Consider the following 13914-nt stretch of genomic DNA (forward strand, 5'->3'; position numbering starts at 1 on the left):
TGGAGTCTCGACCTATGCTAACCATTAAGGTGCAAGGCAGATCTTTCTTGGGCCTGCTCGATACAGGGGCCGATCGGTCTATCATAAGACAACAAGAATGGCCCCCCACCTGGCCAACGAGCAGGGCGGAAGAGCCCATTAGAGGAATAGGCCAAATTTCAGCGCCCATGCTCAGTGCAGCTGCCCTTCATTGGGCCGATGAAGAAGGACACCAAGGCAGTTTCCAGCCTTATGTATTAGCCCTGCCTGTGTCTTTGTGGGGAAGAGACATTCTGACCCAAATGGACGTTACTTTAATTAGCGGCTACTCCCCAACCTCTAAGCGACTGCTAAAAGAAATGGGGTATACCCCCGGCAAGGGTTTAGGAGCTTCACTGCACGGACGTGCGGAGCCTATACAAGCTGCCCCCAAGTCTGACAGACGAGGCTTGGGTTTTTCATAGGGGCCACTGAGGAGAGATTCCCACCCACACCTATAAAACTAAAATGGAAAACCGAGGCTCCGGTGTGGGTGCCTCAGTGGCCCTTGCCACAGGAAAAACTTGCAGCGTTGCACGCCCTAGTATCAGAACAACTAGAAAAGGGCCATATCGCCCCTTCCACGTCACCGTGGAACACCCCTATATTCGTAATAAAAAAGAAATCTGGTAAATGGAGACTGCTACATGATCTAAGAGCTATTAACGATTGCATGGAGCCTTTAGGGCCCGTTCAGATGGGACTGCCCCTCCTCTCGGCATTACCGGAGCACTGGTCGATTTTCATCATAGATCTGAAAGATTGCTTCTTTTCTATTCCGCTCCACCCTGAAGACACCCCTAAGTTTGCCTTTACTGTGCCCTCTAGTAATCAAGAGGAGCCCTGTCAACGCTTTGAATGGACAGTCCTGCCCCAAGGCATGGCTAATAGTCCTACCATGTGCCAGCTGTATGTCGCTGCGAAGCTAGCTAGCACTCGGCAGCAGTTCCCTCAAGTGAAAATCATCCATTATATGGATGACATTCTCTTAGCCCATAGAGACACAGATCTTCTTAAAACAGTTTTGTCACATTTAGTCCTTAGTCTTAGAGAAGCTAACCTAGAGATTGCCCCTGAAAAAATCCAAATGACTGACATTACCACTTTCCTGGGGGCGAAAGTCGCACCCACTCATGTTTCCCCCCAAAAGGTGTCTCTCAGGCTAGACAATATACACACTCTCAATGATCTACAAAAACTCATGGGGGATATCAATTGGATCCGTCCATACCTAAAAATACCCAATGTCAAACTAACACCTTTGTTCGACCTGTTGAAGGGGGATTCTAATATAAACTCACCTCGAAGCTTCACTCCAGAGGCAAGGCGAGCACTATGCCAGGTGGAACAGGCGCTCAGTGGCGCTGCATTGAAGAGAATAGACCCTGATGAGCCTTTTGAAGCCTGCGTGCTGCCGACAGAATTACAGCCCACTGCGGTACTGTGGCAGCGGGGGCCGCTGCTCTGGGTCCACCCTGGAGTTTCCCCCAAAAAAGTCCTAGAGCACTATCCTACAGCGGTTGCAGACTTGGCCCTAGAATGCATTAAAAGGGCTGTGCAGCATTTCGGTCAGCAGCCCAAAAATCTCAGGGTGCCTTATTCTTCCCAGCAGCTTGAGATACTCACCGGATGCATAGATCAATGGGCCATTCTCCGGTGTACATTTCTTGGTCCCATTAACAATCAGTTCCCTAAGGCTCCTCTCTTGCAGTTTGTCACCCGGCACCCAGTGATTTTTCCCAAAGTAACCTCTCCTAGGCCACTAGCAGGCGCCCCCACCGTATACACGGACGGCTCCAGCTCTGGAACAGGGGCGTATTGTGTGGAGGGGGACACTCCTAAAACAGTGCTCTTCCAACCACAAAAGCCTCAATGGGTAGAACTGCAGGTTATCATTGCAGTCCTGGAAAGCCTTTCCGAGCCCTTAAATGTCGTCTCGGATTCTGCTTATGTTGTGAACTCTGTACAAATTTTAGAAACGGTGGGCATTGTTAAACATTCCTCTACAGTAAGGACGTTCTTTGCCAAACTACAGGAGGTTATATGGACCAGGCAACACCCTTTTTACATAACCCATATTAGAGCCCACACAGGTTTGCCTGGCCCTATGGCCCAGGGGAACCATAGCGCAGATGTAGCCACTCGACAGCTGCACATCTTTCCGACGCTGGTACCGTATCAACAAGCCCGAGAATTCCATGCCAAGTTTCACATCAACGCAGGTACCCTAGCTAAGCGGTTCAGCATACCACGTGCAGCTGCTCGAGATATTGTCCGAGCCTGCAACAATTGTGCAGAGCAGAGAGCAGTCCCCTCGGTTGGGGTCAACCCTAGGGGTCTCACCCCAGGGGATACTTGGCAGATGGATGTCACTCATCATTCAGAGTATGGTAAGATCAAGTACTTACATGTGTCGGTGGACACATGCTCCCAAGTTTTATTTGCCTCTGCTGAACCAGGAGAAAGAGTCTCCCACGTCATTGCACACTGCCTTGCTGCATGGGCAGCTTGGGGTAAGCCAAAGACGTTAAAGACGGATAACGGGCCTGCCTACACTAGTAAATCCTTCCAAAAATTTTGTGACAACATGGATGTCCAATTAAAACATGGCATCCCCTATAACCCTCAGGGGCAAGGAATCATTGAAAGAGCGCACAGATCTCTCAAAGACTTGCTTAAAAAACAGAAAGAGGGTATAGGCCACGGCCTGTCCCCAAAAGCTCGACTGTCTGTAGCCTTGCTCACATATAATTTTTTAAACGAAAATTCACAAGGAATGACACCTGCCCTGCAACACACCACCCCGAGTCCTCCGCATAGAGGTCTAGTCCGTTGGAAGGATGTCCTGTCGGGGCAGTGGAAAGGCCCTGACCCGGTGCTCAGCTGGGCCAGAGGCTCTGTTTGTGTTTTTCCCCAGGAACCAGGACGTCAACCAGTGTGGGTTCCGGAAAGACTGGTGAGAACCGTGACATCACCTGAAGAAGCCAAGGAACAGCTGTCAGAAACGCCAACGAATATACAACCTGAACCATTAGACCAAGCCTCCGACCCTGCTGATGATGGCGACGACCGACAAGACGATAATAGTAGGACTGACCACCCCGCGGTTGCCCAAAAAGAGGATCGGTAACTCTGTTCTTTGCTCTCCTATAGCAATCCTTCTAATCTGCCTTTTTCTTTTTAGTGGAACTATATTTCCTCCACAAGCTTCAACGAGTCCTTCCCCCTCACCAATGACACACTGATCCTCTCTTTTGCTAACCTCTCTGTCAAGGTTGTCAACACCACAGTTGCGGCGAATGCTACTTGTGAAACTGGTAATGGCGAGTTAAGTAAGGGAGTCTTGCTTGAATTTCTTAACGTTACAGGGAAGAGCCGCCAGTCTTGTGAAGGGATCTTGAGTAAAAAGGAGACTCAAAGGTGCCTTTTCCTTCCAGGGCTTGCTCCTACAGTCTGCAACCGTTCCAAAGACCCGGATGCCTCGCCGCCCCGCTATCCTAGTGTATCGCCCAAGTTATGTCTGGCTCCCCGTCAAGGCAACCGACTGGGTTGGCCCTGTTTCTCAAGTTGTTTCACTTAACAATATCCCCTTCTCTAAGTCTAGGCGTCCAAGAGGCATAAAAGAATGGCTATCGAATGCTGCCAGTGTAGCTTCCTCTTTGTTTGTCCCAACGATCGGGCAGGCTGTGCTACAAGCATGGACAGATCGGCAGCTCGCCATAACGATGGAAACGGTAAATGGCTTGGTCAACCTTACCCGAGACGTGCTACGCCGCCACAATCAGATGCTGAACTTAAATTTCCAGGCCATTCAGAAACTCCAAGCGGAGATAGATGAACTTGGACTGGAAATAGATGGACTCTGGAGAGTGCTTCAGCAAACATGTGACACCCGGTGGCTTACGGTTTAAACTCTGTGTCACTCCTGTCAGGGCCAACGTGACCGGAAGCATTTCCAGAGTCTCTGATTGGCTGAAAAGGTCATATTTTCCTGAATTTGTTAATCTCTCCCAACAGGTGGAATCTAGTTTAGACACAATTGGGGGGATCAAGTTAAAACCCGTTAAAGTCGATCTCTCCGGGTTAGGTGAGGTTCTACAGAAACTATTGCACAGTGTTTCTTCCTGGTTCTCTTGGCCCAATTTAACTAATTGGATCCTCATTGCAGTGGGATTATTGGTGGGATTAGTCGTTGTTAAATGTTTGCTAGAACGCCTGTTTCAAGCGCAGCAGCAATTGCGTGTTACCACTATGATGGCTATGACTCCCACCTCTGTTACCCCCGATAGTGACCGATTTATTAACCATACCCCTTCCTGGTCGCCTCAGGTGGGGCGCTTTGGAGCAAAATTTGTAGCGAATCGCATGGCTGTTTCTCGGGTGTAAAAGGCGACACCAGTAGTCATAATTTTGTCTCAGGTGGGTCTCTAGGGCAGAGTCCTAGTTGTGGCCAGACTGGACCCTAGCCATTGCACAGAGACACCTAGTGACACCCCCGACTCTGGTTACTGCTGTTCCTGCCCCCGTCGTTGTTCCCCAGTTGCCAGGCAAAGCACTGCAGGGAGAGTCACGTTGCTTCCAGCTTACGGACTCTCCGGTCTCCATATGACGTGAGCATTCTGGTTGGTGCTAGAGGCTCCGCCGCTGGATGGCTGAGGCCTAGTCCAGACTCCCCAAAGCACCAAAGAGGTTGTGAACCATTTGGGTTCACGGGAGCACGCTCATCACTGGAGACACTGGGTCAAAAATAAATAAGAAAGGGGGAGATGTGGAAAGCCGCCTCCCGAATCGGGCCTAGCGTATGCGCTGCAGCCTGCTCTAGAGTTACCCCCGCCCATCGAGTGAGCCAAGATGGCGCCTGCATCCTGTTTCCGCATAGTGACGCATGTATCCGCCACCCGCTCCTACCAATCGAAATCCTGTATACGCGATACTAGCCTAGAAGCTTATTGGTTGTTAATTGTGTATAAAAGGTCTTACCCGGACGGGGTAGGGTGAGACAGCCCACAAGGAGCCGTGCCTGACGGCCACATCGAGGCTGCTCTCCCACGAGGCGCCGTGCCCCGTGTGGGAACCAGTAACACAGAATGTTCATCTAGCTGTAGTAAAGGGCTTGCTTTCACAACTGCCGTGTGGTTCGAGTCGTGATTCATGACCAGGTTAGTTCGCGCAGTCTGCATCTCTCTCTCTCCTTCCCTGTTTCCCCTCGCCGGCCGGGAACCGGGGACCGAGCGGGGCAGCGCCGGACAAGCAGATATGAACCATCTTACCAGTACCCCACCCTAGAGGGCTGGCCTCTGTACAAGGAGACCCTAGCAGCAAGACACAGTTGGATATAATGCCAGAGGCAATAGCTGAGAGGAGTTTGAAGTGGTTGAGCTAGAGCTGGATCTGTCATGTCAAGGACATAGGCAGTGGGGTCAACCCCCAGGTCCCTCCCACCCACACCCTGCCTAGAGAATTCACACGTGTGCCTCAGGAGAGAGCCAGAATTTGGGGGCAGGTAAACAGATGTCATGGGAAGTCAGTCAGAGTTAGTCAGGGAAGCAGTAAAAACCTGCAAAAGCGAGAATTTAAAGAAATAGGCACCTAGGATAGAGAAAGTACTCAAAATTTTTGCAAAATTAATCAATGAAGAATGAAGGAATGATAAATGTCACACTCCATGCCAGTTCATCTTTCATCATACTCAACCAGGAAAATCAATTATTCATTAAAGCTCTGAGAACGGGTATTTTCCTTTAGAAATTTTCACTGGGGTAAGGTGATAGTTCCAACACCCTGGAGATTTTGTTGTCCATTAAAGACTACTTAGAACAATCATTACTCTTCTTCACTACATACTTTATATGTTTGTAAAACAGGGGAAAAAAGTTCAAATGAAAGAGAGCTCATTATTTTTATAAATTATATAAATGTTGCTATGCTTTAAAAAAAAAATGTTGTTATATGGTCAGAGTCAAAGAAACACATTTCCCTGGCAGACATATTCATTGCTGTGTGGTGGGAAGAGTGTTTCATTATTAAGGATGATAATCATGAGGTCTAGAAGCATACCATTGCTTATTGATTTATAAGGTGTCATTGACAATTACCTTGCTTGCCAGGCATATGGACAGACAAGAGGAGTAAGTAGAATGCTGAGAACTTTTGGTACAAAAAAGATGGGAAGGGAAAGTAAAATGCAGTAGTAGAAGGATATAATCTGAATGGAGTGCTAAATACAGAAGTACAAAGAGACACATGCAGGTGTTAATGAAGGGGTAGAAGGAAAAGACATTGTCTATAGCAATCTAATGATAAAACTACATTATTCAATTTTTAAAAATGCAATTTGAAAAACAGAAGTGATTTTCCCAAGTATGTAGACTAGACAAGCCTAACAGAAACTAACTAAAGAAAATGTAATTTGTGCTTTATTTCTGCTTTTAAAGCATAGTTCAGAGAACTTGGACAATTAATTTTAAATGATCAAGAAAATGATCCCAATTACACAAGTACACTTTGCTAGGCAACCAGGATACTGTTGCCTAACTCATTAAAATTTAACAAATACTCTCATTGGTTGAGAAAGGCTAGGATAACCATTAGCGATATAATATGGTTAATAATAATGTGCTGAATCCTAAAGATTAATATTATTTCTCAAAATCAGTTCCACTTAGTAACATGCGGGATACTGATTACGTGCTTCGACTTGGCGGGCCTAGGCCGGGGGACCTGATCAGCCCCTGGGGAGGGTGGTGGGCACCGGCTGTAGCGCCCTCCACAGCCCCCCGGGCCTGAGAAAGTGAGGCCGGATGCAGGCCCCATTTCCTCACCCAAAATACAATCGTTAAGGGAAGCTTGCCAGAGAAAACCGCCCCCCTTATCTTGCCCGCCACCCCCATTGCCAGAGCAACTCCCGCCCCTTTTTCAAACAGCCCCCGCCCTCTATGCCAGCCTATATAACTTGTGCTCACCCCTGAATAAAGGCTTGCTTGTTCTACTACCCTGAAAGGAGAGTGTCTCGCGTTCCTCTCTCGCCGCCCTCCACACCTTGCACGCCTCCGCCGGGGACTCGGCCAAGTCCCCCGCCTCACCCTCGCCTCCGGGAAGAGCCGCCGCCGGTACCCCTCAAGCAACGCCGACCGCAGAGGGTTTCGTGGGTGCCCGCCCCTAGATGCGACCGCAGTAACAGCTACATCATTTACAGTCTCAGGAAAAAGTATACACATAAAAAGTCTTTTCTGTGGTTATATATTTTATCTGACAGCAAATAATTTTATGGTCTCAGTTAACCCCACGGAGAGATCATCCCATTTGGCCTTTGCCTTGAGAAACAGGCAAAGGTAAGAAATGTAAAGGTTTTACTACAAACATTAAAAATGCTTAGAGTCTTCACCACAAAATACCTATACTAAATATAGGAATTAACTGAGTCATTCTAGAAAGGATGGGATTTTCCATGAATGAATTATTGTTTGGGATGCCTGTCATTGGATGACATATGCAAATAACAAGTAGAATGCTCACTCCTGACTCTATGACCTTGCCAGTGTAAAATATCCTCTCCTCTTCTCCATGAGTCCAAATCTTACCTGCTATTAAAAGTCCATCTCAAGTTCCACTCTTTTCTGATAAATATATTGATTGTAGGGAAGTTGCCCTCTAAGGGTAGCACCTGATAACAAGCAACTAAACAAATAAACGAACAAGATAACTCAGCTACATGACAGAGTGACCTGAAAGAGGTTTTCTATTTAGATTAATCGAGACAGGAGATGAGGAGATGATAATTTAGATGAAAAATCAATGAGAAGAAAAAGTCAACCAGAATTGGAGGCAAGAAATCCATGCAAAGAGAATGTCAAGTGCAAAGTCCCTGCAGTTTTAAGAAGAGGAAGAGAGCCAAATGTGGCTAAAACATAGTAATCAACAGGATTCACAGTTAACAGTCCACTTAGGTGAGGTCATGAAGGCTATGGTAAGGAGTTTAGATTTTATTTGAAGAGCAACGAGAATCTACTGGAGGGTTTTAAACCAATGAGGGATGCTATGTTTTTAACAGCTCTCTCTGGTTGATGTATGAAAAGTGGGTAGTAAGGAATCAAGAATGGAAGTGGAGAGATCACGTAGGAGGTGAGAACGACATCACTTCTCACCAGAGATATCACCTCTCACCTCTACTAGAAAAGAAAGATAATATATACTGTTCTAGGCATTTTAGAGGTAGAAGTACAGAACTAGCTGATGGATTGAAAGATGATGGAAAAGGAAGGAATCAAAGAAGACAGAGCAAGCAATTGCAGGACAGTCTTTTCCTGAGATGGGAGTGACTAGGAAGGAGCAGGCAGGGCCTTGAAAGCCACAGGAAAGAGAGTTTTAAGCACAAGAATGGTATGTTTCATTTTGCTTTTAGGAAAGAGTACTCTGATTGCTGTTGGCATTGGAGAGAGTAAGAAAGGATCCATATTAAGATTAAGCCTCCTCAATGTGAAAACTACGAAAAAGAAAACTAACAATTCAACCATTCACACATCAAAATATTTATTGACTCCCTGCTATGTGTCAGATACTGGTCTCAGAAATTGTACAAAATGGTGATTGAAACAGACAAAATGTCTGCCCTCATGGAGATTACGTTTCAGAGCATGTGCCAAACGCATTATGTCATTGAATTCTCACAACAATCATATAATTTTATAATAAAATTCATTTGACAGAAGAAGAAATATGATCAAAGGGGATAAAACCTTGGGTAAGGTCTCATGGTAGGGGTGGTGTTGGAATTCAAAACAAGGAATTCCAGCACAGGATCCTTCCACTCTACTATACTACCTGTAAAATTACAGATAAACTGAACAAAGATGTGTATCTCAAACTCACATAGACTAGAAGGCTAGCACATGAGGTTTGAAAGAAACTGACTATGGACAAATGAAAGGAAGTGTTGCTTTCTTCAGTACATAGTAACTTGGATCTCTATCTATATGAAGAGCTAGAAAGTTCCTCAAAAAAATGACATTTTACAAGAATAGTAGCATATGTACATCAATAATAACAATAAAAAATACCACGCTAAAAATGCCACACAAAAGGTTCCAGGGAGTATCATAAAAAGTCTGTGCAAGAAAATGTCATTCTCTGCTGATGGAATCAGAAAGTTTTAGGGAAGAAGTAGGATTTGAACTGGGCATTGACGGATCAACTCTTCCCATTCTTCCACCTTAATTAGGAAATGCAGATGACAACGTTCACTGTCTGTAACTGTGCTGTCCAAAATAGTGTCCACTTGCCACATGTGGCTATTAAGCAGTTCAAATGTGTTCAGTCTGAATTGAGACATGTTATAAGTATAAAACACACACCATATTTCAAAGAATTACCATGAAAAAAGGGAAAATATCTCAATGATGTTTACATTGGCTACATGTTTAAATAATAATATTTTTAATATATTGGGTTAAGTAAAATATATTAGTAAAATTAGTTTCATTTGTCTCTACCTTTTCAATATTTCTACTAGAAAATTTAAAATTACACATATGGCTGTCATTTGTGGTTCACATTACATTTATATTGTATATACAACAAATACACTGAGTCCATAAAAAACAGTCTAAAGGTGGAAGAAAGGAAATGGCAAATATCCGTAAATATTCTCTGTCAACTACTTCATTTCTTCTGAGTTCACACTGAATTCTTTTAGGTCCTAAGTATGCAAGCCAATATTTATTTTCATGCTTAGAATAGATTATGTCTTGAGTACCATTCCAGTTCTGAGACTCTTTTAATGGATTTAAATCTTTTTGCACTCCCAATGCTCATGAAAAGAAATCCAGCAATCTAATAGCTTCAGAAGATTACTAACTACAACAAATATTTGGTGTATAAATGAATTTCATAGTTTGTCCATTCTAATAAATGTTCCTTATCTTCTGAACTCTCAGAATGCTGGGCAAAACAAAATTAAGAATTCCCATTTTATAAAGAAAACCCTATTATCAGATTTATTACCAGAACATTAAGTATATCACTAAGAGCATAATCCTTCTTTGGAAAAAACATAACATTGAAGTTAAAATCCACGAATTTTGTGAGAAATGTAAACTAAAAAATGTGTGTCTTTCTGTCCTCTTTGAGGTAGACTTTAATGTTATATGCCACACAGACCCCATCATTTTACTTTGCAGGGAACTTTTAAGTAGTTTAGTGTTCTAAGGTCCCTGAAAAGCTAAATGGTATTTATCTGTCAATAGTAGAACTGACAATACTTGGTAACTGAATAATGTATCAATATGATATAGCTCCTTTTGAATTTGCCTTGATTATTGACCAGACTTTAAACACATAGCACCTTTTATCCTTTTGCTTTTAGAGGTCGAGTTTTTATCTGCTCCTCCCAAGCTAAAGATATTAGATCAACTCTCACTTCCTTCAGTCTTTTCTGAGTTGTTCTATTAGCTATCTTTTCCATGGCTGCAGCTCTGCTAGAATGTAAACACCCTGAAGGCAAGGATTTGTTATTGAAAGAATTAATTTGTTGAATGTTGAATTTGTTGAATGAATGAAATTGTTTCTGTTCCCAGAATCTTTCAACTCAGTCTGAAGACATATATAATACACCCCTCTTCTTAAAACAACAGCACAGCTTGCTTTCACCTTATTTCTTCCAATATTAAGCTACAGATGATTAAAGCATTGTTAAAAAAAAAAAAAAAAAAAGAAGCTGACTCCAATTTTGGTTTTTGATCACTGACAGCTTTTATCCCCAGCCTTCTTTCCTGCCTGCCTCACATCCAAACAACCAAGATATGAATGCCCTGGCTCCCTTTGACTCTGAGTGCTGGGGAAATTTCAAATAGTACAGTCTCTAGCCCACCAGGAAGACCTCACTCCAGCTCCACTTCCACACCACAGTAAAAGTCAGAAACCACCCCTCCTACCCTCCCCTTTGTTTGCCTTTTCACTACACCCACACATGAGCCTTTCATCTTCTGAGAATCCTCAGCTTGTGAATACTAAATACACTTTATTCATATTCATTGATGAATGTATCGTGTCATCTGTATTAACATACAAATAAGTTCCTGAATGGGTGATCATGTCTGTCTCTGAGTAGATTGATTAAAACAAGTATATTGTACAGATGCTATGATAAAGACAGGAACAAAACATTGGGTGGAACATAAAGAGCAAATTATTTTTTGGAAATACCTGGAGGAGCCATCCCCAAAATTAGTGAGAATAAAGAAGACATAAATATGTATTTTTTAGGGGAAAAAACTGCAGGGATATATCCCAAAGGAGTATATAGATCTAAGAAAAAAAAAGTGTAAGATATCTAATGTATTTGGAATATGAATCTGGTACTTATGATGCTCATAGGGGAAGTTAATCAGCTTGAACTTTGGAGTAGGAATGAGCCAACAAAGACAGCAAGGGCCTCAACTGAGGTGATGGTGTAGTGAAAACAGAGCTGGAAAAGGAGGGGAAGGATCTACACAATATTTCTAAGTTAGAATTATCAAGATTTGGTGAACAAGTATGTATAAGGGACATGAGAAAAAAGGAGGAGTGAAGGATTACTCTAAAGTTTCTCATATGGGATACTGAAAAATGGTGTTCAAGGGTGCTTTTGTGGAGGAAATGATATCTCAGCAGGGTTTTGAAGAATTGTCAATGAAATGAATGGGAAAAACTGCATTCCGGTTGAAAGAATGACATGAAAAAGAATAGGAAAAAATTTAAAAAAGAATAGAGTCAGAAAAACAGAATATTTGGAAAATGGCAGGCAGCCCAATTAATTTTTAAAGATAGGGGAGTAAAGGGAAAATAGAAGATTAGAAAGATTTGCTAGGGTCATTCTTTTTCTGGCTCTGAAGGTCACTTTAATCATCATGCATATTATTAGGCAACAGCGGGGAGCAACTGCAAGGCTTTATATAAGCCTTAAATATATATCTATTATAGTTTATCTCTCAAGCTATATAAAAATGTTCACACAATATACATATATAATTTAATATATCTTTACTAATGAGTAGCATATATATATAGATATGTTAATATATTGTTAAACATAATTTGTTTCTGTAACATGAAATTGTTTAGCTACAAAATAGAAGTTAAAGTTTGATGGTATAAAGGGGTTGAAAATACTATAACTGCAAAAATCAGAAAGCTTAATCCATGACTATGGTAATATAAAATTTTAATATATTTATAATACTGTGTTCAATGATGCTATAAGCATAAGTTTGTAAACACCCAGGAAACTGTAAACATTGACAGTCCTAATGGTATGTGTACTTGCTGAAGCTGACAGAGGAAATTTTATAACAGGGATTGCTCTCAGAAAGGAAGACAGCATTATTTCAAGAGAAAACAGAATGATATATTTCTTCCCTTACAAAACATATCTTAAGAAAACTGCTCTAATTTTACCCAGCAATACGTACTGCGAAATTAACAGTCATTTGTTAGAAAATTCAATCATTAATTGACTACCATCAAATACTAGTCAAGAGCTGGTCAGCTGGTCTGGAGTAGTGATATTATCAGAGAAATGCTCCAAGTGCTTACCTTTTCAATCTAGATTCCCTAAGATTTATCCTTTCAATAAGCTGGATAATCAGGGAACTTTGACAGTAATATCTCAACAACTCTTTGCCAGTTGTAATCTGTTATGTACCCATAAAAAGCCATATTCTCTTAATCCAATCATGTGGGGGCAGAGCTACTGCGGGTGGGACCTTTTGATTCTAGGTTGTTTCCATGGAGATGTGACCCTGCCCATTCAAGGTGGGTCTTAATTCTTTACTAGCGTCCTTTAAGAGAGCTCATGGAGAGAGAGAGCTCAGAGGAGCTGAGAGAGACATTTTGGAGAGAAGCTAAAATACATAATCCAGAGTTTGCCCCCAGGAGAAGCTACGAGACATTTTGGAGAAAGCTCTGGAAACCAGAAGCTAAGCCCAACAGAGAAGGACCAGCAAAGCCATTTATGTGTTTTCCCATGTGACAGAGAAACCCCAGATACCAACAGCCTTTCTTCAGAGAAGGTATCGTCCTGTTGATGACTTAATTTGAACATTTTCATGGCCTTAAAACTGTAAATTTGTAAAATCCAATCCATTTCTGGTACACTGCATTTTGGCAGCTTTAGCAAACCAAAACAACCTCCCCCAAAAAATCCTTTATTGAGTTACAATTTAATTTTATGGCATCAGCTTTTATAGAGAATCAGAATAAAGATCATCATCCATTTGAATAACTAGAAGTTTTTAAAATCCAAGGTTGGAGGTACATTCCTAAGCACTAACAGAATCATTACAGCACTGCATTTCTAAGAACTAACAGAATCATTTTCTTCTAGTAATCTCCTATTACCGCTGTAACTAATTACTACACTCTTTGATTGTAATGCCACAGAATTATCACACAATTCTGGAGGTCAGAAGTCATAAATAGGTCTCTCTCTCCAGGCTAAAATCACGTTGTCAGCTGGCCTGTGTTCCTTTCTGGAGCTCAGGAAGAATTCATTTTCTTGTCCTTCCCAGTTTCTAGAGGTTGCTCACATTCTTTGGCTAATGGTATCCTTCCATCTTTCTCACATTGCAGCACTCTGACATTTTCTCTTTTACTTTCCTCTTCCACATTTAAGGGTCCCTGCAATTATCTGGATTAGGCCCATCCAGATAATTCATGATTATCTCCCTATTTTAAGATCAGATGATTAGCCTATTTAATTTCATCTGCCACTTTAATTCTCCTTTGTCATGTAATAATTCACAAGTTTCTGGAAATTAGGATAGAGGCCTGATGGGAGGCCTATCATATCCCTCTGTCTTTAATACCAGGTCCCATAAATAAACGTCTGTTATAAAATAGCTATTTACTTATTTCTCTTATTGA

Source organism: Choloepus didactylus, chromosome 8 (genome assembly GCF_015220235.1).
Source record: "Choloepus didactylus isolate mChoDid1 chromosome 8, mChoDid1.pri, whole genome shotgun sequence".
NCBI lineage: Eukaryota > Metazoa > Chordata > Mammalia > Pilosa > Megalonychidae > Choloepus > Choloepus didactylus.